At 39.7% G+C, this 27,574-nt stretch overlaps 1 pseudogene; it reads left to right on the top strand.

The window, feature by feature from the left end:
- The first annotated feature begins 21,595 nt into the window (after positions 1-21,595).
- Positions 21,596-22,678, top strand: LOC143433715 (isocitrate dehydrogenase [NAD] subunit gamma 1, mitochondrial pseudogene; annotated as a pseudogene).
- Positions 22,679-27,574: the final 4,896 nt, after the last annotated feature.

Here is a 27,574-nt window from a genome sequence, read left to right as displayed (position 1 = left end):
GTGCTCTTAACTTCTAAGACATCTCTGCAGACCCTGACCACTTTTCACCCTGCACTAGATTACAGATTAAAGAGTTCGAGTGAGATAACAAACAGAACAGGAGCCTGGAAGTTAGTTTCTGCTGAGCTGTGCTGTCCTCCAACGACTCTATTTACTTCAGTCCATCTTCCTACTTCCTTGTAGGAAAATGGAAAAAAAAAAAAAAGAGCAAAACAAAAAAACAAAACAAAACTTTGTTTTAACTGGTCTTATTTATGTCTGTCTTGTGAGCAAACCCCCTTCCCCCATACCTCACCACACCTCCATAGAACATATCCCCCCCCCTTCTTTATCGTTTACAAAACATCAGAAGGGGGTGTCTCAGCAGGCCCATGCCAAGGCATCCCTTCCCCCTGAGGGACCAGCCACAGGATGGTATAGTATAGAATAGAATTTATTCAGGGCATGGGGAGGAGAGTTAAGAGGGTAGAAGAGGCAAAGAAAGGGGGGGTGGATATGGGGGAGGGAAGGGAAGTAGAGGAGTAGAGGCCGGCCATGAGCATGTGGAGGGGGGGGGAAGGAATGGGGACAGAGCAGGAGCAAGGAAAGAAGAGCAAGAAGAGTGAGGAGGGGGCAAGCATCCCCTTTTATAGTGGGCGAGGCCTACCTGACTGTTGCCAGGTAACTGTGGGGTGGAGCTTAGACAGAATGCTAACACCTTTCCCATACCTCACCACACCTCCATAGAACATATCCCCCTTCTCTCTTTCTCTTTTTATAAACACATCAGCGCCTATACAGAAACATTGTAACGACAGCAACAGCAAATCAACGTGTGCTTCGTTATTTTTGTGCATACTCTTTGCTGCCTCTTTAGGTTTGGTGTTTGTCAGTATTTGCTGCACGGAAAGTATTCCGTAAGTGTGTATTGAATGATAGATTTGGTTCCCTTACATGTTTTAATAGCATTGTATCCTGGTCTCTACTACCAAGATCCACTAATTTATATTTAGAAGTAATGAGTCTTAAGTTTCAATGATTTTCACCTAGAATGTGAATGTGGGACAAAGTGTGGAGCAGAAAATATAACATCTTAATAATTTAATAAGCTGTATTAGCTGCTCACCATGAGCGTTATCTAGTGAAGGATGCTTTAGGTGAGGTTTTTGTTGGTCTTATTTGAGTCTTTTGCTTTACTTTCTCTTGGTAATGGGATTAAACCCATTGCCTGGCACCCAATAGGCAAGGGCTCCACAATGGAGCAGTATCCTCAGCCCTCAGGGTAATTTAGAAATTGCTAAAGTATTAAATAAGTATAAGATAAGCAGACTGTGTGGTCATTTTTTAAATTTATTTTTGTCATTCCTTCCTCATACTCTTTATTAAAAAAAAACATATACAGCATAGTTTGTTATAAAGAAAACATGCTATAAAGTAAAATTCTGTGTCATGCCTGAAGACTTGAGCCAAGAGCCTAGGCCACAATTAACTGCTGGACTCCTGCCTACACTCAGTATTGGCTCCCATCTATTCCTCTGCGTCCTGGGCGCCCACAGGAAAAAGGACAGGGCATTACTGTTAGCAGTTGCTAGTTACCGACTGGATTTAACAAGGAGGTATTTTTGAATCAAAATATAATTAGACTGGGTGAACTGGAAAAATATATCAAATTACATCTGTGAGATGAACTACTGATGAGTGGGCATCTGAAAATGAAAATGGTTTCCAGACACTTGAGGAAGAGAAAGACTTCATTCTTTCCTGTTGCCAAACAAGAAGTTTGCTGAAACAAGTTGAGAATTTAAATTGTGACATGGGCTTTCATTTTTCACAGTTGCTTTTCAAGTTGTATCTAATAGTTATATGATTTTTATAGCATAACACCATCATTTATTTCAAATAACTGAGATGTTAAAAAAATTAATCAACTCACAGTACAGATAGTTATCTAAAGAGTTGATAAAGCAATCTTGCTGATTTTAAGTCATTACGCTCCTAAGAATGCAAGTTAACCACAACACGTTGTTTGTTGATGTTTGCTGACAGTTTTCTCCTAGCTGTCCATTAAGAGTTGAAGAGAGCAGGTTCTTACTGTGACAGCATCTGATATTTCTTCCTTTCTTCATATTCCTCAGGGAAACATGTTGATGAAAAATTGGGATGCCCATGAAATTGTAACTGTCATTCCCAACATGTATCTCTGGACCTCTTTTGATTTTAGAGGCAGAGGACACATTCCCTTGAGTGTACCAGCCAGGGATAAACATAAAGAAATACCATATTGTTTTCAGGGTTTTTAATTAAACATAGATTTCTATGTGAGAATAATTTAGAAATATTCTTAAAAGCTCACTGAGAAATAACACATTTCTTACTAAACTAAGAGCAAGTAAATATTATTTTGGTTTACCAGGGTGATGGGTATCTAGGTGAGTAAATTTTTCTTACCAACTTGGAAATTCACACACATACACACAAATGAAATAGACAAGTGTTAGGTGTAGTCCTATTTTTTTTTTCTTTTTCAACCACATTTCCTGTTGTACATCCCATCAGACAGCTTGTGTCACTTGATGGTTTTCCAACACCTCTACCTCTGTTCTAATTCATTAAATGCCCTGTGAGTGTGACAGAAGGAAGTATTAAAGAAAGTCTGTTTCCTAACTTAGAGAGTTTATTTTTAGAGTTCTAGACACACCTCACTAACTAGATATTAAAGAGATCTTTGGATGAGGCAAATAATTGGCGAATTATGTCATTAAATGAGTAATATTATTAGGAAATAAAAAGTAACTTTCCATTCCCTAAAATAAAAAGAGAAGAGTTGTCATACTGAGATGAACAACCATAGGAAAAAGGTTAAGTTCTGCTGCTATTTTTAATAGAATTTTATTTCAATATAAGGAACAACATCTTTTAAAAAACAAATCCAGGCAGACCATGGGCTCTGGCTCTGCACCCAGTCTCACAGCACAGGACTCCCAGGTGCTCAAACATGGCCAGGATCACAGGCGAGGAGGCCATAACTTCTGCCTCAACAGTGGGAGTAATTGGGACTCTCTGGGATCCAGGGATGCAGGAACCCCCACCCTGCCAGTGGGCATGGGGTTCTTCCAGTCTGAGCCGGTACCCTGAACAGATGTTGGGTGGTAACTCTGCACCCAGTCCCAAAACACCTAGAGGAAGTTCCACTCCCAGGTGCTTTAACATGCCCAGGATCACAGGATCTCAGGAGTTTGGTCACACAAGGATTTCACGATCCCAGAGGCAGCTTGACTCCCAGGACCTCTGACACAACAGGATCTCAGGTGCATGGATACAACAGGATCTGAGGATCACAGAGACAGCTGGACTCCCAGGAGTTCTGATACAACCAGGGTCACAAGAGGGCAGGTAGCACTAGAAATAACCAAATGACAAGAGGCAAGCACAAGAACATAAGCAACAGAAACCAACGCTATTTGGCATCAAAAGAACCCAGTTCTCCCACCAGAGCAAGTCCTGGATAACCCATCACACCAGAAAAGCAAGATTCAGATTTACAATCACTTCTCATGATAATGATAGAGGACTTTAAGAAAGACATAAATAACTCCCTTAAAGAAATACAGGAGAACACAGGTAAATAGGTAGAAGCCCTTAAAGAAGAAACACAAAAATCCTGTAAAGAACTACAGGAAAACACAACCAAACGGGTGAAGGAATTGAACAAAACCATCCAAGATCTAAAAATGGAAACAAAAGCAATAAAGAAAACACAAGGGGAGACATCCCTGGAGGTAGAAAACCTGGGAAAGAGAACAGGAATCATAGATGCAAGCATCACCAACAGGATATAAGAGATAGAAGAGAATCCCAGATGCAGAAGATACCATAGAAAACATTGACACAGCAGTCAAAGAAAATGCAAAATGCAAAAAGCTCCTATCCCAAACATCCAGGAATTCCAGAATACAATGAGAAGATCAAACCTATGGATAATACGTATAGAAAAGACAGAAGATTCCCAACTTAAAGAGCCAGTAAATGTTATGGTAAATCTCTGATCCAAATAAGTCCAGTCAAGAAAAACACAACTCAATATTTATGGATATAAACTGGAGGCCTAGATTGGGCAGATTTACCACTGCACTACTCTATTCCCCAGCTATGAGATCCCTTACAACTTGCAGTTTTTCCAGGTTCTTCTCCTCTATTGTCCTTCCACCTCCAGCTCCTCCATCGCCTCTCTCTCTCCCGTCAACTTCCTCTTCTGACTCCTCCCCTTCTGACTCCTCCCCTAAGCCTTTTTCTCCACCTCCCCTTCTACTACCCAATCACTGGCTCTAGCCTTTATTTTACAAATTCAATTGGACAGAAGGTTCACAAGAGTACTGATTCACTCCTCCTCTGTAGCCCCTCCCAGGAAAGTGGAACTACCATCAAAACACAGGGCTGGGGCTATCCACAACAAATAAATTTATCTTCAACAAAATTATAGAAGAAAACTTCCCTAACTTAAAGAAAGAGATGCCTATGAACATACAAGAAACCTACAGAACTCCAAATAGATAACAAAAAAAAAAATCCTACTGTCATATAATAATCAAAACACAAAATGCACAAAACAAAGAGAGAATATTAAAAGCAGTAAGGAAAAAAGTCAAGTAACATCTAAAGGTGTTCCACGCGCCTCCCAAGTCCCCTTCGCCCGCCAAAAAGGACACAGAGGCAGTGTTCGGGTGATTCTACAGCAAGGCTTTACTTCTTGTATAAGCAGAAGCGGAAAGACGGAAAGACAGGAAGAGGCGCTGTTTAAATACACCCTAGAGTGACATATTCACTTCTGATTGGCTGTTCACTCATTACCCATAATACGCCCCGGGATAGGCAGTGATTTTTGGCGCGCTTTTTGCCTCTTGCACCTGCACAGTCAATTGTTTACTTGTGGAGACACGGGATGCCCGCGCCATCTTGGAATGGCGGATGTATCACTGATAACCGTGGCTTCCTACATAAAGGCAGACCTATCAGAATTACACCAGACTTCTCACCAGAGACTATAAAAGCCAGAAGATCCTGGGTAGATGTCATACAAACCCTAAGAGAACACAAATGCCAGCCAAGGCTACTACTATACCCAGCAAAACTCTCAATTACCATAGATGGTAATTTACACAAATTTACCATAAATTACACAAATTTTCCATAATTTTTTTTCACAAATACAGCCCTACAAAGAATACTAGATGGAAAACTCCAACACAAGGAGGGAAACTACACCCTAAAGAAAGCAAAAAAGTAATCTTCTTTCAACAAATACAAAAGAAGATAGCCACACAAACATAATTCCACCTATAACAACAAAAATAACAGGAAGCAACAATCACTTGTTCTTAACATCTCCTAACATCAATGGACTCAATTTTTCAATAAAAAGACATAGACTAACAGACTGGATACGTAAATAGGACCCAACATTTTGTTGCATACAGGAAACACACATTAGTGACAAAGACAGACACTACTTCAGAGGAAAAGGCTGGAAAAAAAAAAATCCAAGCAAATGGTCCCAAGAAACAAGCTACAGTAGCCATTCTAATATTGAATAAAATAAACTTTCAACCAAAAGTTATCAAAAAATAAATAAGGAAGGACACTTCATACTTGTCAAAGGAAAAAAAAAATCTCAATTCTGAACATCTATGCTCCAAATTCAAGGACACCCACATTCATAAAAGAAAATTTACAAAAGCTCAATGCATACATTGCACCTCACACAATAATATTAGGAGACTTTAATACCCCACTCTCAGCAATGGACAGATCATGGAAACAGAAACTAAATAAAGACAGAGTGAAACTAACGGAAGTTATGAACCAAATGAATTTAACAGATACTATAGAATATTTCATCCTAAAACAAAAGAATATACCTTCTTCTCAGCACTTCATGGTACCTTCTCCAAAACTGATCACATAATTGGTCACAAAACAGGCCTCCACAGATACAAGAAGATTGAAATAGTTCCTTGCATCTTATCAGATCACCATGGACTAAGGCTAGTCTTCAATAACAACAAAAACAATGGGAAGCCCACAAACACATGGAAGCTGAATAACTCTCTATTCAATGATAACTTGGTCAGGAAAGAGATAAAGAAAGAAATTAAAGACATTCTATAATTTAATGAAAATGAAGGTACAACATACCAAAACTTATGGGACACAATGAAAGCAGTGCTAAGAGGAAAACTCATAGCTCTAAGTGCCTCAAAAAGGAAACTGGAGAGAGCATATACTAGCAGCTTGACAGCACACCTGAAAACTCTAGAACAAAAAGAAGCAAATACACACAAGAGGAGTAGATTGCAAGAAATAATCAAACTCAGGGCTGAAATCAACCAAGTGGAAACAAAAAGAACTATACAAAGAATCAACAAAAGCAGGAGCTGGTTCTTTGAGAAAATCAGCTAGATAGACAAACCCTTAGTCAGACTAAGCAGAGGGCACAGAGACAGTATCCAACGTAACAAAATCAGAAATGAAAAGGGAGACATAAAAACAGAAACCAAAGGAAAAAAAGTCATCAGATTCTACTACTAAAGCCTATACTCAACAAAACTGGAAAAAAATCTGGAGGAAATGGAAAATTTTCTAGACAGATACCAAGTGCCAAAGTTAAATCAGGGTTACATAAACTATCTAAACAATCCTGTAACACGTAAAGAAATAGCAACAGTCATTAAAATCTCCCAATCAAAAAAAGCCGAGGACCAGATTGTTTTAGTACAGAATTCTATCAGACCTTCAAAGAAGACCTAATACCAATACTCTTCAAACTATTCCACAAAATAGAAACAGAAGGAACACTACCCAATTCATTCTATGAAGCCATAATTATCCTTATACCTAAACCACACAAAGACACAACAAAGAAATTTTCCTTTTGAATATTGATGCAAAAATACTCAATAATATTCTCACAAACGGAATCCAAGAACACATCAAAACATTCATCCATCATGATCAAGCAGGCTTAATCCCAGGAATGCAGGGTGATTCAATATTCAGAAATCCATTAATGTAATCCACTATATAAACAAACTCAAAACAAAACAAAAAAAAACACATGATCATCTCATTAGATGCTGAGAAAGATTTGACAAAATTTAATACTTCTTCATGGTAAAAGTCTTGGAAAAATCAAGAATTCAAGGCCCATATCTAAACATAGTAAAAGCAATATACAGCAAACCAGTAGCCAACATCAAACTAAATGGAGAGAAACTTGAAGCAATCCCACTAATATCAGGGACTAGACAAGGCTTCCTACTCTCTCCCTACCTATTCAATATATAGTACTGGAAGTCTTAGCCAGAGCAATTAGACAACAAAAGGAGGTCAAAGGGATACAAATCAGAAAGGAAGAAGTCAAAATATCACTATTTGCAGATGCTATGATAGTATACTTAAGTGACCCCAAAAATTCCACCAGAGAATTCCTAAACCTGATAAACAACTTCAGGAAAGTGGCTAGATACAAAATTAATTTAGCCAAATCAATAGGCTTCCTCTACTAAAAAAATAAACAAGCTGATAAAGAAATTAGGGTACTGGAAGAAATGAGTTAGTCTTTAAGCAGAAGCAAGAGGGTAGTGGGTTTGATTATTGCTGGTATAACAGCTTTAATTACATTAATTGCTAGCACCACTGCTTCTGCAATTGCTTTGACATAAAAAGTTAAGACAGCTACTTTTGTTAATCATTTAGCAAAAAAAATGTTACTAATGTGTTTGAATATACAAGAGGATTTAGATAGGCATTTGGAACAACGGATTAATGCTCTTTATCCTATTCAAATTATTGGAAGGAAGTTCAGAATTTAAGGGTAAGGAGCCATGCCAAATACCATTTAAGGGTCATGCCAAATACCATTCAATTTGTGTTACTTCTAAAATTTACAGTGATAGTCATTATAATTAGGAAGAAATTTAAAGACACTTGCAGTGTATTTGGCATAATTCTAACACCTCTCTGGCTGTTTTAACATTACATAGTGAGCTTATGAATTTAAAGAATGCTGCACTGCTGAGAATTGATGGGGTAGATACTGCTGATAAAATTACCCTTGGCCTGAGGTCAGTATTTCTATTTTGGTCAAGCTTCAAGAATGGCATATATAGCTTAATCATGTTAGCCCTTTTTGTCCTGGGAATACTTTTATTCCTGCCCATTGTGTTAAAGATTGTCTTTAACAACATCAACATGTTGGCAAGTACATGGCTTGAACCTGAAAATGGAACCCCAGAGAGAGTTATTAAATTAACAGGCTGGCAAGCTAAGGATGGGTAAGATTCTGCACAGAGCCTTACCAACCTAAGATAGAAGTGCATTGCTTTGGATAATGCATATTCTATCATGGGTAAGGAAGGTGTTCTTGTCAGAATGACCTAAGACAGGTTCAGTCTTGTTAATGAAATAAAAAAAGGGGAAGAGGCAGAGAGCCTTTGTGACTGCTTGGCAAGGATCTGACATGGGCCAAGGACAAGGAAATGGGCTGCTTGGCAGGAATATGACATTGGCTGAGGACAAGGAAGTAGGCTTCAGGCAGGAATCTGACATTAGGCTAGAACAAAGAGGTAATTTCAGACAGGAATCTAAAGTTTAGGCTAGAACAAGGAAGTAGGCTTCAGACATGAAAATGATTTTGTGCTAGGACAGGGAAGTAGGCTCAGATATTTTGGTCATCCTGATAAGCCCTTAGAAACAGTGATCATGGGAGTGCTCACATAATTGGGTTTAATGCTTTGCTTGTTCTTTTACTATTTGTTTATTGTCTTGATTGTTCCTTGAGTATTCATATCTATTGTATTGCTAGACCCTCAACCTAGAACTGACCTTAATACATGCATGTAATTAAAATGGTATAAAAGCAAAAAGGAGGAGGGGGGATTGAGTAGGGTGTTCTAGGGAGAGAAAATGGGGAAAGGAGATGACATCTAAAATCTAAATAAATAAAATATCCAATAAAAAAGAAATAGAAATAATAAAAAAAGCAATTAGGGAAATGACACCCTTCACAATAGTCACAAATAATATAAAATATCTTGGTGTAACTCTAATTAAGCAAGTGAAAGATCTGTATGACAAGAACTTCAATTCTCTGAAGAAAGAAATTGAAGAAGATCTCAGAAGATGGAAAGATCTCCCATGCTCATGAATTGGCAGGATTAATATAGTAAAAATGGCCATCTGACCAAAAGCAATCTACAGATTCAATGCAATCCCCATTGAAATCCCAATTCAATTCTTCATAGAGTTAGAAAGAGCAATTTGCAAATTCATTTGGAATAACAAAAAACTCAGGGTATTGAAAACTATTCTCAGTAATGAAAGTACTTCTGAGGGAATCACCATCCCTGACCGTAAGCTGTACTACAAAGTAATAGTAATAAAAACTGTATGGTATTGGTACAGAGACAGGCAGATAGATCAAAGGAATAGAACTGAAGACCTAGAAAAGAACCTACACATCTATGGTCACTTGATCTTTGACAAAGAAGCTAAAACCATCCAGTGGAAAAAAAGCATTTTAACAAATGGTGCTGGTTCAACTGGATGTCAGCATGTAGAAGAATGCAAATCTATCCATTCTTATCTCCTTGTACAAAGCTCAAGTCCAAGTGGACCAAGGACCTCCACATAAAAACAGATACACTGAAACTAATAGAAGAGAAAGTGGGGAAGAGCTTCGAACACATGGGCACAAGGGGAAATTTCCTGAACAGAACATAATGTCTTATGCTGTAAGATAAACAATAGACAAATGAGACCTCATAAACAAGAACCCCCAGAGATCCCAGGGACTAAACCACCAACCAAAGAGTACACATGGAGGGACCCATGGTTCCAGCCAGATATGTAGCAGAGGATGGCCTTGTCAGGCATCAATGGGAGACGAGGCCCTTGGTCCTGTGAAGGCTCTATGCCCCAGTGTAGGGGAATGCCAGGGTGGGGAGGCAAAAGTGGGTGGGTAGGTAGGGGCACACCCTCACAACAGTAGGGGGAGAGGAGATGGGATAGAGGGTTTGGGGGGTGGGGGGGCAGGAAAAGGGATAACATTTGAAATGTAAATAAAAAAATATCCAATAAAAAACTGAAAAAAAAATCCAAACACGGCAGTATCACAATGCCCACAATGAACAGTGGAGCCCTGCTGCTTTCTTTACACAGCCTTGAACCACTGAAGAAAGCATTCTTCTTGAGATCATCATCTCTGTACCACTAAATATATCTCTAAATGCTTATATTATGTTGTATTTCTTTCATAAATTATATTTGTGAATTCTAGATTTTAGTATGTTTAGAGTTCCTAAAAATAATAGCTAGAAACTTAGCTCATATCCCCAAGTCCTCTGTGAATGTAGAGTTATATTCTCCGACACGTACTTCATTATAGCACAAAGACAAAATGGTGCTTATATGGAACACTGGGATAACCTAGAGGAAATCTGAACATGTATTTTAGACTTGGTAAAGAATTGTTTACTCTTTACATACATATAAAATTATTAAACTATCAATGAATGAAAATAGAGGAAATGTTAAATATTTAATCCACATAATAACAGATACATTTTTTTAAATTGTATAAGTGAGAAATTTAACCTTTTTGATTTTTTTGTTTATTTGATCAGTTGGTTGGTTGGTTTTGGTTTTTTGAGACAGGGTTTCTCTTTGTAGCCCTGGCTGTCCTAGAACTAGCTCTATAGACCAGGCTGGCACTGAACTCAGAGATCTGTCTGATTCTGCTTCCTCAGTGCTATGACTAAAGGCATATGCCACCACTGACTGGCCTGAATCATATTTTTAAACATTGTGTGTGTGTGTGTGTGTGTGTGTGTGTGTGTGTGTGTGTGTGTGTGTGTAAGTCAAAAGATAACCTAAAGAAATTGATTCTCTCCTTTCATTATGTGGGTCCCAAGGTTGAAGGTCTTGGTAGCAGATGCCTTTACCTGCTGATTCACATTTCCAGACCCTGAATTATATTTTGTGTTTCAGTAACTATATTTAGTTTCTCCACAAGATTTTCAAATAATAATCCTTTCAAATTGTTGGCAGTTACTGTGATTTCTAAAGATAACCAGTTTTTATTCTGATTTTAGAATTTGTGGCAATGAGAAATTTGCAAATGTGATTTAAGATTTTCAGATGGAGAAAGTACCTTGGATTTTCTGGGTGAATCTCTATGTAGTTGCAAGTTCCCCATGTAGTCAACAGAATACTGGAAGACAAGAAGAAGAAAAGGAGGAGAAAGAGGAAGAGGAGGAGAAGGAGGAAGAGGAGGAGAAGGAGGAAGAGGAGGAAGAGGAGAAGGAGGAGGAGGAAGAGGAGGAGGAGGAAGAGGAGGAAGAGAAGGAGGAGGAGGAAGAGGAAGAAGGGAAGGAGGAGGAGGAGGAAGAGGAAAAAGAAGAAGAGGAGGAAGAAGAGAAGGAGGAAGAGGAGGAGGAGGAGGAAGAAGGGAAGGAGGAGGAGGAAGAGGAAAAAGAAGAAGAGGAGGAAGAAGAGAAGGAGGAGGAGGAAGAGGAAGAGGAAGAAGGGAAGGAGGAGGAGGATGAAGAGGAAGAAGAAGAGGAGGAGGAAGAGGAAGAGGAAGAGGAAGAGGAGTAGGAGGAAGAGGAGGAGGAGGAGGAAGAGGAGGAGGAGGAGGAGGAGGAGGAGGAGGAAGCACCATGATGAACCCAGAGGCAGAGAGCACTGTCATCCAGGCCCACAAGCCAAGAATGAGGATATCCTCCTGTAAGCATTACTTTCCTCATTGCTGTGACAAGGGAGGAAAGATTTCTTTTGCCTGATGATTTGAGGGTGCAGTCCATCATAGTAGGGAGGGCATGATGATGGGAAACGGAGACAGCCCGCTTACATCTTAGCAGATCAGGAAGCAAATATGGGACAGGAAGCAGAGCCAGCCCATAAACATCAGGGCCCACTCCCCATTGCCTAACTTCCTCTGACTAGATTGCACTCCTCACAACAGCACCAACAGCTAGAAACCAAGTGTTCCAGCATGGACCTGGGAGGGTCATTTTATATCTAAAGCTATTCTCATATGCTCATGGACATCTCAAACTGCAAAATGCATTTAGTCCAACTTCAAAGCTCTTTTTGAGAGTAGTGCAATCTGCAGTCCCAACTCCTGAAATCCTAGTCTTCTGAGACTTTCAGCTGTTTAAAAAAAAAAAAGAGTTACATAATTCCAACCTACAATAAAACAAAGCCATCATTCCAGTTCCAAACTGGAAAGATTAGGGTAATGGCAAGAAAGTATTGGATAAATAAATAAATAAATAAGGCGGAAATCTGGCAGGGAAAATATCAAACCCAGTAGTCCCGTGCTTAGCATCTTCAACCTTTGACAGCATTGTCTGGTGTTCCAGAGGCTAAGATAACTAACTCCTTCCCTCCAGGTCTGCTGCCTGCTTCCCATGTGATCTCTCTCTAGAGGCTAAGATAACTCCTTCCCTCCAGGTCTGCTGCCTGCTTCCCATGTGACCTCTCTTGAAACCTAAGCTTTACCCTCATAGCTCCACCCAGTAGTCCTGTGCTTAGCATCTTCAACCTTTGACAGCATTGTCTGGCGTTCCAGAGGCTAAGATAACTCCTTCCCTCCGGGTCTGCTGCCTTCCTCATGTGAGGCCTCCCTTGAAACCCAAGCTCTACCTTGGTAGCTGCACATTTGGAAACGGTGCTGAGAATCTGATTCTGCTACACACTGTGTAGCCTCCATAATGTTCTAGAACCTTAAAGTGATTCTCTGTGCCTTTCTCTCCTACAATAGTAGGCAGAATTTTTGACACTGAGTCAAACTTAGAGAAACTTATTCTAGACTGGGGCGAGAATATATGTTGTTCTAAGCTACCACTTTGTGATAATGTGTATGCAGGAAACAGGTACCATTCATGAGAAAATTTAGAAAATAGACAAAAAAGAAGTTTATAAGAGCCGGGAGGTGGTGGCGCACGCCTTTAATCCCAGCACTTGGGAGGCAGAGGCAGGCGGATTTCTGAGTTCGAGGCCAGCCTGGTCTACAGAGTGAGTTCCAGGACAGCCAGAACTACACAGAGAAACCCTGTCTCGAAAAAAGAAAAAAAAAGAAGTTTATAAGAATAATTTCTTTTGTAACCATTTAAATATGTATAAATATTGAAAGTACATTGGAGTCTAATAACTTTTTTTTTAAGTTAGCAAATGTGTTGTAGAGGAATATGGCTGTGGGCTTCAGAAACCAACTACTGAACATACTGGGGAAAGGCCTGTGGAGCTACTGCATATTTTTATTACTTCAGCCAGGAACCTTTGTTAAAAGTTGCCAGCCACTGATGGTAACCAGTCTGGGTGTCCCTGACTTGCCTACCCTGTAACCTAAAAGTCCATTCTTGAGCTTCATAGCTGTAAGCCATTTCGAAAGACAATTTTAAGCTTACCCTTCCCACCACTGCTGGAAGCAAAGATGGAAGAGATATTAAAATGAGACGAGTTAGCAGCAGAGCAGCTCTGGGGTGGGAACATTCTAGAGACTTCTCGAAAAACACTAGACACCAACAGGCTATTGACACTCTTGCTTTGCTGATTTGTACAGTAACAAACTTAAGCCTGAAGTAATTCAAACAATAGGAATAAGGTTATTGAAGACTGTATTTGAAGCAACAAAGATTCAGTCTTTCAGGTGTTGATAAGTAAATCTTTCTTAACACAGACCAGCATGAGGGGAGAAATCAGATAAAGCTATAAACATAGCAATAGAATAATAAAAGAAAAAAGAATCCAGACAAAAATTTACATTTACATATGTTTGTAAAACTGTAATTTTATTCTTCATTATTCTAAAAAGAATTTGGGGCCAAGATGGGCATATCCCTAGTTAAATTCATTGCTTAATAAACTGGGTATGGTATAGTTTTTTTCTATAGTAGAAATTCTACTTAGGCATTGTCTTTAGGTAATCATGTTAACCATTTCTTTTATTTTTTAAGTGGCTCTTTCGTTAATGTAGTGAACCCATGTGATAGTCTAGTTTCTAGTTTCAGAAATTTAGGAATTGAGCAAAATTTCTTATTAGTTAGTAACGCATATCTTTCTTTATATCTCCAAAGTATATGATAATACTTGGCATGCAGGAGGTACACAAAAGAAACTTGCTCAGTAACTTACCAAGTGACATTGTGTGTGTGCATGCTCATGGACTGTGGCATAAGGGGGACTAGTTGTTGCTGCTTCCCTGTCTGCTGCTGCCAGTTTGTGCTTCTGCACACTTCGGGAAATGAAATGTCAGAAACCAGCACTTGAAGGGCCACTCTCTACCTGTCCATGATTTCTATCCAGGTAGAACAAAAGAAACCTCCACCAGCTGATTGGTGACGTGCTCTCTGCTTCTTTGTAATATGATTTTGGGATGAAAAACATACGGCTACTCTTCTTCCCCCCCCCCCCCCAGTAAGTTTATGCAATAGAAATGATGTTAAATAAATGCTAAACCTTGGGCTTAGGAAACTTTTCAGAAAAAAAGAAGCAGCTTTTCAGCTTTCAACCATTGACTGCTACTGCCTGAGAATACTGCACGAAGAAAGTCATTCTGACCTACAGGAAAATGATAGACCATGTGGAAAAAGGTACTTTATTCCAGGTGCTATCCCTTAGTGGTTCTAACCTTCTTAATGTTGCAACCCTTTAATACAGTTCCTCATGTTGTGGTGACCCCGAACCATAAATTTATTTTGTTGTTACTTCATAACTGAAATTTTGCTCCTATGAAAACTGTAATGTAAATATTTGATATGCAGGATATCTGATAAGTGGCCCCTAAGGGGTCATGAACCACAGGTTGAAAGCTACTGCCTTAGTCCAGACAGTACAAATTACTGAACATATGTTAGACTCCATTTCAGGCTACTAGCTGTAATCAAACTGCCTGATGAGCCATGAGTGATCTAGGTAGGTCCCGTAGAAGAATTACACGGCTAAGCTGTGTTTATTAGTGTACTGTTACCCTGTCAAGTGTATGTTACCCTGCTCATATACTATAACTGTGGCATCAGAGAAGAAGCAACTGATAATCATTTACTTTTGCCGCCCTAGAGCGCCCTAATCTTCCCACACAGCGACTGTATTTTCCAGCCCACACATTTGTCTCCTCTAAACTCAATTCTTCAACCCTTCTGAGGAACAGAAGGCATTTATCACCTTTCTTGTTAAACTGGTGCCCTGGAGGTCAAGATCTGCTCCTCAGGGATAGAGCTTTTGAGATTCCTAAATGGAATAAGATAGGTTTTGATTATAAAAAATACAGTTTTACATGTAATTTAAAATACCTTGCTTTAATTTTTTAAAAAAAATTTTTTTTCTTTGATCTAAGCAATGTTTTCTTAGGCGGAACATTAGCATCAGTGGACATAGGCCCTACTTTTTTTTTTTTTTTCAAAGAGTTTATCAGAAAGTCCTACTTCCTTGCTATACCAAATGGTCTTTATAAGCACTGTTTCTAACTCTCTTTCTGTATTTAAAGTAGCACTGGGTAGATCAATATTGGGCAGTCAAGGTTGGCACTGGTCTTCCCTTCTTGTAAGAAGTAATTCCAGTTTTTATGTCTCTCCTGAATTGGAGAGAGGGAACACATGGTGCTGTACTGTGACTTTAACTAATTCTAACAGTTTCTTTTTTTACTTAGTGCCCTTCCTTAGTGTTCTGGTGATAAGAACAGGACTGGATATAGAAACAGGAATAGAGTAGTGGCTGGACAGTAGACTTCCAATTTTGGGGCCTTGGTCTTTCAAATGATAGATATTTAGTGCCCTGCCCCCTTTTAGTTCAGCTTTTTCTTTTTTTACCATTAATTCTGGAGTAATAGGGTAAGAATTGAATCTGATTTGTTGGGTGGATGTCCAAGAATTAGAGAATAAAAAATATCAAGAAGTAGAAATAAGTGATACGAGAAAATATGAAGGAAAACATAAGTTTTCAGATAAAATGTACTTGCAAAAATCGAAACTAGAAAAATGAAACTATTTTCCTTTTCATGTTTCTATAAAATTTCAGAGCACAATTTCACACACTCACTGAAAGAAAGTTGTTAGAACCTACTATGTTCCAGGCACCTTACCAAGCCCCAAATAGACCTGTAACTTGGGATTATATAGCGATTGGTTGTAATAGTGATGACACAGAAGTAGTCTATCCAAGTGAGACTGACAGACCATAAACAAATAAATTAGCTAAGTAAGTAAAGATTGGTTGAAAATCTGTGAAGGAAAGAGAGAGTGCCTTGATCTAGATTATCAGAATACTAAAATGGTAAGATAATCAAGAATAGCCTCTTTTGGGTGCTGAGATGAAGCTTAGTTGGTAGAATGCTTGACTAATATGCATAAAGCCCTAGGTTTGATTCCCCAATTCCTTATAAAACCAGGAGTTCAAGGCCATCCTGAACTCAATAAACAAACAAACAAGTACTTCTTCAAAGGCTGAAAATACAGAATAGTGGTAGAGTTCAGGGTTCAATCCCAGGACCAAAAGTGTTCTGTCTGAGAGATAATATTTAGATTGCTACCTATTTGGCTGAAATCCAGCCTGTATAGTGGCTTCCAGAATGATAATTCTTTCTTAATAATATAGAATCCCTGTGAGAGTTAACTTGAATGTCCTGAACATTTCAAATAAAACCTATAAGAGGAAGCTATTTATCCATGTATCATAAAGACCTTATAAAAAAAAAAAAAAAGAAAAGAAAAAAGGATGCCAGGCAGAGTAGCAAATACAGAAGCTCTGAGGCAGAAGGAGAACTATACATGGGGGATCATTGAATTGAGGTGAGGATGTGTATGTGGAGATGGCAAAAGCTAAGAGATGAACTTGAAAAGGTAGGAAGACATCAGAGACAGACCTGGCTGTGGGGGATTCTACTCCACATACAGTGGAAAGCAATCACCGTTTTAAACAAGAGGCCAGAGACATTCTGAAGGTGGAAACAGCACAAATCAGTGACAGATTGGGTGAGAAGAGAATGAGATCTGAAAGAGAAGACAGAAGAGTTAGTAGGAGCTTACATTGAAATGGTAAAGGCTAAGGGAGATCCAGATTTAGAGAGAATTTTATTTTGGTTGTTTTGAGTTTGAAATGCCTGGGAGACATTTGAAGGGATGTCAGGAGATATTTAAAATTGTGAGTTTGGAACTCAGAAGGGGAGTCTAGCTTATTGATATAAATTTAGGAATTGCCAACAGATGGTTTTAAAGCATGGGAATGAGTAAGATCATAGAGGGGGAAGACAGAAAGAGCAGAAAAGAGTAAAGAAACTCTAAAGTATGGTCACATGGAGAAGCCCGTAAAAGTCAGTGAGGAAGAGTTAAGAGCCAGGGGGACTGGGTATCTGTTGTAAAAAAATGCCATCTAGAAACTTCAGGGAAGTACCTACCAAGCCTAAAAAACACGGTTGCCTAAGCAAGACTGACCAAAGATGATACCAACAAACATGTGAAGTGGAGATTTCTGTCTTCTTTGGAAACTCAGTTATGTCATATGATGTTTTGCTGGGGCAGACAAAGGAAAGGATGTTTTGTTGAAGCAGACATGTGTGATGTTTAGAAAGAATATAACTATGACCCCACAGTCAGTGGTAGGAGGCTCTGGCATTAGTTCGACTTCTCTGCCTGTTAATCTTTGCTAATACTGCTCTAGCATTGCTTTGCCTTGCACCATGCTGGTGATCTTTGCCTGTAATGACGTCATAGAGAGTAACTCTCCAAAGAACTTTTTGTGGTATCCTGGTGGCTTCTTGCCACTTCAGTGGACTTAGGCCCAGGTCAATTGGCAGAAACTACCGGTTTCTTCTGGATCAAATTGCCAGTTTATCAGTTGCTGATTTGTGAGTGGTGATTGCCGAGTGGACTAGATTATAGCTGCTGATTCTGTGATGGTGTTTTGCTAGAGGACTGGATTGCTGACAACAAAGATTGGAATTGCCCCAAAGAACTATTTCTAAAGAAGTCTGCATCGTCTTTTGCCCTATTAACCTTTCTTTTTCCACTACCTTTGGTGGGTAGTAGGCTAGGAGGAAGGTTGAAGCATTGAAGAACCCTTATTAAAGTAGATTTTGAAAAGTCTAAGTCTATAGACGTATTAATGCAGAAGGTAGGAATGTCATGGGGCACCAAACCTGGACAAAAAATTACAGGCAGTTAAGAAATGCAGAGAGGGGGAGAAAGTAGTCTTCCCTAGGGAAGAGTCCCTCTGTTGGTTATCAACACACAGTGCTCTACCTTGAAATCATGTACCTACATGTTGAGACCCCTACTGCCCAGCTTGGCGGCCACTGTGTCCCGGCCTGCTCTGTTGTTCCGGTCCGGGTCAGGGCCAAGCAAGAGACGCGAAGAATGGAGACAAGACAGGGTGTGTAGTCAAGTCTCTCGTTTATTGTCTCTCTTATTGTCTCATCTCTCTTATTGTCTCTCCTCTTATTGTCTCTCTCATTGAAGGGAAGTCTCGGGTATTTATATGCTTTTGCCACATGCCTTGTAGGCACGTGGTATCCAGGTATTGCAGGTGTGGATATGACATAAGCCTTACAGGTGTATATGGCGTGGATAGCACGTGCATCGCATGTCTTGCAGGTGTGGATAGCACGTGCACCTTGCAGCTGTAGGCACTAAACAGCAAAACAAGATATGTGGGATAAGCAAGATATTTATCAGAGAGTGCTCAGCTGTTGTAGGCTGTTGAAAACCATGTCTCATGTCAGGGTATATGGCTCGAGATGGCTGCAAAGCTGATAGTTTCTTTCTAGCTGCTTTCTGCTAAAAGTTGGCTCCCAACACCTACAAATAACTGTATACAGATAATTAAGGTTTATAAAAACTTGAAGAAGAAGCCAGATGCTGAGACTTCAAAGAGAGAGCAATGTGAGTGGAGATTGAGTGTTTTATAGGAGGGGCTGCTGGGAGGAAAGGGAAGGAGGAAATGATGTAATTATATTCTAATTTCAAAAAAAAAAACTTTTAAAAGAAAAATTCAGCATAGTGGTGTGTGATACAGAGCACAGAAAAAGCGTTTCAGAAATGGGCAGTTATGAGAGCTCAGTTAAGCTGGGAACAAGAGAAGAGAGCCAAGCAAGTTCAAAGTTGGCAGTTACCATTTTAAGAGCAATGCATGATGGGAAGACTGACCTAGACTAATGTGTTACTCATCTGGAATGTATATGACCTGTTAGATTGTCGAATTCTGCAAACAAACAAAATACTCAAAATGAGGACAAATTAGGTTAGTTTGGGTTTTTTTGTTTTTCACTTGTTTTTGACTCCACTCCACCACCATGCATCTTTTCAGGAAGAAATGAATTACTTGTATAAGTAAAGGAGAACTCAAAAAATAATAATCATGAGAGGCTTGATGATGAAATCTTAGTAGTGAGAACCTCATAAAAATCCACCCTAAGAATGCAGACAAAAGATATTTCAGAAGCAATATTGAGGTCTTCCAAAGTTATCAGTAGCAACAAACAGGATGTTACAAGATTTCTAAAAAATACCTTTAAGAATAGCTTTATGTTTACAAAAACCTTGATTAAAAACCCAAGACTAGAGGGATGTAGGTAAGTTTTATTTGACTTTGCAAGCATAGAACCTGTGCTCAATCCCCAACACCATTAAAAACAAACCTTCGATGCATACTCCAGAGTGACAAGAGTTTTCCTGTTGTCAAGATCATAGGCAACTGAAATCATTAGTAAACTAAGACAAAAAAATGATAAGCCATTGTCCAAAGATGAAACAAGGTTAAAGTGATGTATTCGTGATTAGATGAACATAGTAAACAATGAACACTGAGGGCTCTGTTTGACACCGACACCCAGGAGATTCTCTTTCAGTAAGTTTGAGTTTAATAAAAATGCTTTACATTTACCTTTTCACCAATTGTTTTATACCATTTGATCTTATAGCTCATAAATGAACAAAATTGTGATATTGGAAAAAAAAAATCCCCGATTTTAAAGCAAACTTAAAGATGGGAAGATGTCATTACTCTAACAGCAAATATAAATACTAAACATAATCAGAGCACTCGGGAAGCCGAGACAGAGTCTGTGAGTTTGAGGCCAGTGAAGGTTGCACAGTGAAACCTTGTCTCAAAAATGAATAGTGAGCATGTAAGTCATTATATTGCTAATGATGGTTGAAACATGGAAGGAAAATTTGAGAATTTGTTAATCTTTTATAACAGAGGAGTTAAGAGATGCTAACATCAGTGGGTCAAGAGGTAGAGCTTAAACTATTTTCTTTCAAGCTTTCAAATAGACTGACAGATGAAAAGCGAAGCACTGACATTAGGCTATATTCTCATTTTTCATTTTCAATATGGAGACTGTTTTCTTTTTAAGTGAAGAGCAGAAATGAGGGAGGAAATGTGTTTGTGTTGCTCTAAACCTCAGAGCTAACTGTCAGAGTAGCAGAAAATAGTTTGATATATCTGTTTTTAGGGGAGTAAGTTTCAAACTGTCAGAGTGAAATTGATCTTTAGGGATGTAACCCGTGGGATGTCAAAGAAGAAGAAAACGGAAGAATCAGATTGAAAATCGTGACGTGTTTATCACTTTTCAAGTTTGTTGTATTGATCTTGATCCATAGATGGAGTTGGAGCCGGCTGTGGGATGGTGACCAGGCTCGTACTCTTCAGGCTGCTTTTTTATCTTTAATTTTTCTACTTATTGCTGTAATTTGAGTTTTTAAACCCTATACTTCCATCATCATAATTTAAAACATATTTGTAATATAAAATCTCAAATTCTTAAGTTTCTACAGTGCATGTAGTACATTCCTAATAAGTGAGTGTTGGGCTATTTTCTTGAGAAAGAAAATGATAAACTGATGTATTATCGCTTAGCCAGGAAGGAAAAGTTTAAGAATAAGAAGTGTGTATGTGTGTGTGTGTGTGTGTATGAGTGTGTGACTATATGTGTGATTGTGTGTGGGTGTGTATATATGTGTGAGTGTGTATATCATGTATATCAGTGTGTGTATATGTGTAGGCATGTATGTATGTATGTGCGTGTGACTATATGTGTGTGTGACTGTATATGCATGTGTGTAAATGTGTGTGTGTGATTGTAAGTGTGTGTATTGGTGTGTGTGAGTGTGTGACTGTATGTGTGAGTGTGTGTAAATGTGTGTGTGTGATTATAAGTGTGTGTATGTGTATGAGTGTGTATGTGTGTGTGCATTCAAATGTGCTATGGCACATATGTGGAGATTAGAGGAAAGCCTGGAGGAGTGTGTTCTCTCTCTATATGGATCCTGGGGATTGTTAGGATTGGCAGAACTGAACCATCTTGGCAGCTCCAAATCATGGATACCATATACTTCGTGAAATTTACTATCTTGCATGACATGTAATTTTGATGAATATCCAAAAAGTTAAATCATGAGTTATAGATAGTCTATTATTTGCACGTACTTATTTGTCTTGGCTAGGTATGATTGCTTGTGCTGTAATCTCAACACTTAAGATGCCAAGAGCTGAGAGTTTAAGTTCTTCTTGGATTTCTTAGTAAGTTTGAGGTAAGTCTGAACTACCTAGCATGACTGCATCACCTCCATCTGCTAAGTATGGTGGGCGACAAACAGTGACTATGATCCCAGGGGGTGGCGTTGGCCTGGAGCTTATGTTGAATGTTAAGTCTGTATTCAGGCATGTGTGTGTGCCGGTGGACTTTGAAGAGATGCACCTAAGCTCTAACACTCATGAGAAGGACATCTGCAATGCCGTCATGGCCCTGAAGGGCAACATTGAAACAAATCCTAACCTGCCACCATACCACAAATCCTGAAACAACATCGTTCGCACCAGCCTAGACCTCTATGCCAACGTCATCCACTGTAAGAGCCTGCCAGGAGTGGTGACCAGGCACAAGGACATAGACACTCTCATTATACAGGAAAACACAGAAGGCAAGTACAGCAGCCTGGAGCATGAGAGTGTAGCAGGAGTGGTGGAGAGCTTGAAGCTTATCACCAAAGACAAGTCCCTGGGCATTGCTGATATGCTTTCAAGCTGGCCCAGGAGAGTGGGTGTAAGAAAATGACAGCTGTGCACAAGGCCAACATCATGAAACTGGGTGATGGACTCTTCCTCCAGTGCTGCAGGGAAGCAGCAACCCACTATCCTCAGGTCATCGTTGACAGCATGCTTGTGGACAACACAACAATGCAGCTGGTGTCCTGGCCTCAGCAGTTTGATGTCATGGTGATGCCTAATCTCTATGGTAACATTGTCAACAACGTCTGTTGTTGGAGGTCGAGTTGGAGGTTCAGGCCTTGTGGCTGGGGCCAACTATGGCCATATGTATGCGGTATTTGAGACAGCTACAAGGAACACAGGCTAAAGTATTGCCAACAAGAACATTGCTAACCCTACTGCCATACTGCTAGCAAGTTGCATGATGCTAGACCACCTTAAGCCCCACCCCTATGCCACTTCCATCTGCAAAGCTGTCTTAGCATCCATGGACAATGAAAATATGCATACCCCAGACATTGGAGGCCAGGGCACCACATCCCAAGCCATCCAGGACATCGTTCGTCACACCTGCATCATTAATGGACAGGCTGTGAATGAAGCCTTAGGTATCCCTACAGTTTGTCAGCCTGTCTGTAGGACTCCCTTCTCACTTTAGCACTCCAGCTAGCTTAGGGGACAGGCTCTAGAATAAAGCCACTTCTGTTCCAGAAAAAAAAAAAAATTCAAGTAAGCACACAGAGATGAAAATGAGGAGAGTGTAAGTAAGAGCTGCTAACAGATGTCTCAGTTTTCTTCCTGGCCACTGGGCAAGCTAAGTTCTCCCTGCCGACTTTGACATTAACAGCATCCATGTGCCTTGCTTTACCTGGGAAATGTGAGCAGCAGTGATAAGTATCACGTCGTGGCAGATGCTTCTAAGGGCAAGTGTCAGTGTCCATTTCTGTTCCCTTCCCCCACATTCACAAAGCACATTGTTTAAATGGAGTCTCCACCAACCTGGATTCCTGAACGATGAGGAGACTTCCTGCTTATTTGCTCTAGACATAGATAAAATCTAAAACCATGTGTCAGCAGAGAAGAGAGAGGGACGTATGCGCAGAGAAAGAGGAGAGAGCAGCTGATCTGTGCCCACTGTCAGTTAGTGTGCTCCTGAGTCTCTCCTGGGTTCTAGTAGTAACTTCTGTGGAAGGTCCTAGAGAACGGGCGGGAGTAGGGCACCATCATTAAATAACAAGAAGCTTAAGCAAAACACTTAGCAAAATGTTGTGAAAATGATTACTGAAATTGTGTTGAGTCAACCAATATTAACAGTTTAATGTTCTTTGCTGTGAAGGTTTGAATCTGAAACGACTCCCACCAGGTCCTACGTTTGAAAAATCTGGTCCTGACTCTCGGTGCTGTTTTGTCAACCTGTGGACCCTTTGAGATGCAGGGCTCGCCAGCAGAAGAAAATCAGTAGTGGTGAGACTTCGAAGGTTAAGCCAGCTTTTGGTTCGAGCCTATGCTCGCTGGCTCGTGGTCTGCTCCATGTGAATGAGCCACCACTGCACGTTCAGCCACTGTGGATGGAAGCTACCCAGGGGGCCGTGCCTTCCCTGCCATGGCTGTATCCACTAAAGCTGAGCCAAGACAAAATGACTTTTCCTCCCTTGAATATTTGTTCACAATAGCACAAAAATGACAATACCCTTTTCCAGTAAGGTTTTTATTTGTTTGTTTTTGTTTGAGACAGATTCTCATGTAGGCCAGGCTGACCTTGAATTTGCTAGGTAGCTAAGTAAATGTAGTGTGAAATATTAAAAAAAAAAAAAAAAAAATCAATCCACGCTATCTCCAGCAAGGCACCAGCGGGCCTTGTTTTCATCTCGGGAGACCTGAAGCTCCAAAATCTCTGCACCCAACTCACTAAGTTCCCACTGACAGGTCACTACCACGTAAGCCCCATGCTTCCAAATTCCCACAGCCTTTTGGGGTGCACTTCTTGTAAATTCATGTTTTGCCGCAGTATCTTTCTCTCTAGAACCCAGTTGAGTTGCCATATGAAGAAAAACACCACACAAACTTAGTTCAGAATCGACAGGTAACTGGGCACAACAACTAGCATCTTAATCTTGTAAGTCATATTAAATATAAATCTTTTGGTGGCAAATCCTGGTGGGTTCTTGGGCTACTGTTGGACTCCAAGATCCAAATCAAGGGACACGCTCCCCCAAAAGCACTCACGGACAGCAGATTCAATGCAATAAAATGAGGTTTATTGATAACCAGTGCACAGGGGTTCCCTCACACGAAGGCAAGAGGAACCCCGAGCCAAAGCTGAGAGCAGTTTTTATATGAGGGCAGTTTTATCTCTTAAACAATAACCACAAAGGCTGACCTCAACAGCCATTCCCAGGCCCAGTCTCTAGGTGACTTGGATTTGCACATTATCCTTATAACAATAAGTGTTAGCTAAGTGGCTTTGCCCAGGTTTATTATGTCAAGGGCTTCCTGATTACCTCCTATGTTGGGCCTTTCCCTTGGAATGTGTGTGTAAGTCTTTGGAATGTGCTCCTCCCGGGATGTGTCCTGGGGTAGTTTTTGAGTTTAAAACAAACCTAAGATTCTTTTAATCTTAAGTTTAAACTGAGACCTACACTACTTGTTAGTTATCTTCAATCTCTCTCTCTCTCTCTCTCTCTCTCTCTCTCTCTCTCTCTCTCTCTCTCTCCCTGATCCCCATCTACCCTCCTCCCCTTCTCCCCTTCTCCCTCCCCCCTTTATTCCCCCTTCCTCTCTCCAACCCAGAAGTCCCGCCTACTCCTCGTTTAGTGATTGGTCCCCTAAAATCCTTATTCATAAGGTTCTGCCACACGTAGAGGCTGGCCTTGGACTCGGGATCCTTCTTGCTCTCTACCTCCTAAGAGTTGGGATTCATCTTTACACCACCACTTCTGGTTGCACTGGATCCCCCATAAGCCAGCATGCGAATGCTCAGACGCCCATGTGTAGTGCCATTGAGAGATGGTAATGGTGGAAAGTTGAAGGCTTTGAGCCTGTGAAGAAAATCCAGTTATGGAATATGCCTTTGAAAAGGATCCTGAAACTGCAGCTCCTTTTCTTCCAATCTCCATTCTAGCCACCATTCTGGGAGCACCATACTCCCACCTTTACTTTCTGCCTTACCAAGTCCACAGCACTGGAGCTGAGCAACCATATATGGGAAGCCCTGAAACCACAGCCCGAAATCAACCTTTTCTTCTTGGCGCTGCTTATGTAGGGTATTTTGTCACAGCAGTGGGAAGCTGATTAACATGGTGGTTTATGCCCATTAATAAATGCTGTTTCCATTCCTAGCCCATCCAGTGTCTAAGCCAGAGATTGCTGTTCATCCACTTCTAATATATCTCCTTACTCTTTTTCTCATGCTTGACTTTTATAATTAAAAAATTATTTATTATAATTTATTATAATAACAATTTATTATAATCATTTATTATGTATTATAATTAAAATTATTTATATCAATCCAGCCAGAATATAAATGAAAAGCAAATTAAAAATGAACAAATTATTACTGTTCTCTTTAATAGTAAATTTTAAAAGCTATAACTCAGTATGCTTAGGTTTTTTTTTTTTAACTTACTGATATGGTTAGAAGATACCAATTTAAATGATTATTTTTTTTGAGATGTTTAACCAATTATCCTTTCATTTTATTGTTGAACTGCCTTTCATTTCTCTCTCACTAAGCTTTTTGACCTAATATATTTTTATTTCAATGTACTCATTTAATGTTTGGTAATCATTTATTTCTTCATACCAGTATGTCTTTTAAAAGACTGAATTGAATTCAAAATTTACTTACCCAAATACAACTTTTGGTATTTTTGGTTTTGCTGATGTGTTTAGGGAGAAGATATTAATTAATATCAATGACATTTGTGATTCACTTTCATGTGGTTGAATATCTTTGAATTTAAAATGTGTTTGAATATAAAAATGTCCCGGGGTCCCTTTGTTAAAGGTTTGGTCACTAGCTGATGGACTTTAGCTATATAGACTCTAACTTCAGCAATAGATATGTCAATTATTGATGAACTCATAATTGAACATAGCCAGCTGGAGAGAAGGTAGGCTAATGGAGACATGCCCTTGAAAGGTCTTCTCTCTCTCTCTCTCTCTCTCTCTCTCTCTCTCTCTCTCTCTCTCTCTCCCTCTCTCTCTCTGCTTCTTGTTTGTTGTTGTTTGGCTTTTTTCTCTTAGCTTGAAGGTGAGCGAGTTTACTCTGCATGCATTCCTTTGTGTCTTACCTTGACACAACCCCACAGCAGGTGACATGTGCCAAATCTGTGACACTATGTGCCAAATACACTGTTCCTCTCTTAGCTGCTTTTCTTAGGTCCACTGGAAAAGAGGGGAAAGCAATATTATTGTAATATGGTGAATGCAGTGTTCACTATACTAGTTTAATTTTATGTGGGTTTGGAGTTTTTTTTTTTTTTTTTTTTTTTTTTTAGTAGGGTGAAACAGTTTTAGTAGATGTACTGGCTGGTTTTGTGTGTCAAATTGACACAAGCTAAAGTTACACAGAGAAGGGATCCTCCCATGAGAAAATGCCTCCATGAGATCTAGCTGTAAGACATTTTCTCAATTAGTGATCAAGGGGCACATTGTGGGTGGTGCCATCCCTGGGCTGGTAGTCTTGGGTTCTGTAAGAAAGCAAGCTGAGCAAGCCAGGGGAAGTAAGCCAGTAAGTAACATCCCTCCATGGCCTCTGCATCAGCTCCTGCTTCCTGCCTTGTGTGACTTCCAGTCCTGACTTACTTTGGTGATGAACAGCAGTGTGGAAGTATAAGCTGAATAAACCCTTTCCTCCCCAACTTACTTCTTGGTCATGATGTTTGTTCAGGAATAGAAACCCTCAGACAGTAGACTTTTAAAAATTGAAGTGTAATTTATTTACAATGAAGTTTGAAATTTTGCAGAATAAAGTTCAGAAATAAAGGAAACCCTGCTATAAAATAAAAGGAGAAAAACCACAAAGCAGTCTCTAAAGCTTTATCAATAAATATGTACCATGTAATTTGGGGTGTGTGGCTCAGCTGTTGAGAGCACTAACTGCTCTTGCAGAGGATCTTAGCTGCTTCCCAGCACCCTTACCAGGCAGCTCACAACCACCTGTAACTCCAGCTCCCAGGGACCCAATGCCTCTGGTCTCCACAAGAACCTGTGCTCATATGCATGTACCCATGCACAGATAGACATAATTAAAATAATTTTAAAACTATAAAAATAAATATATACCTTATACTTTTAAATACATACACCTGAGCTTTTTTGTGTGTTTTAATTTCATTATGAAGTGCTAGTGGTTAAAAATCCACTAATGTTAAAATTTACATATATATATATGTAAATATATTCATATGTGTATATGTATGTTTTTGGAGACATTGTATCACTTATCACCCTGCCTGGCCAAGAGCTCACTAGACCAGGTTGGCCTCAAGCTTCCAGTGATCCTGCCTCTATCTCTCACTCCACTTCGGAAGTGCTGAGGTTTATAGGT

The sequence above is a fragment of the Arvicanthis niloticus genome, chromosome 7 (genome assembly GCF_011762505.2).
Source record: "Arvicanthis niloticus isolate mArvNil1 chromosome 7, mArvNil1.pat.X, whole genome shotgun sequence".
NCBI lineage: Eukaryota > Metazoa > Chordata > Mammalia > Rodentia > Muridae > Arvicanthis > Arvicanthis niloticus.
This window is presented reverse-complemented; position numbering and strand designations above follow the sequence as displayed.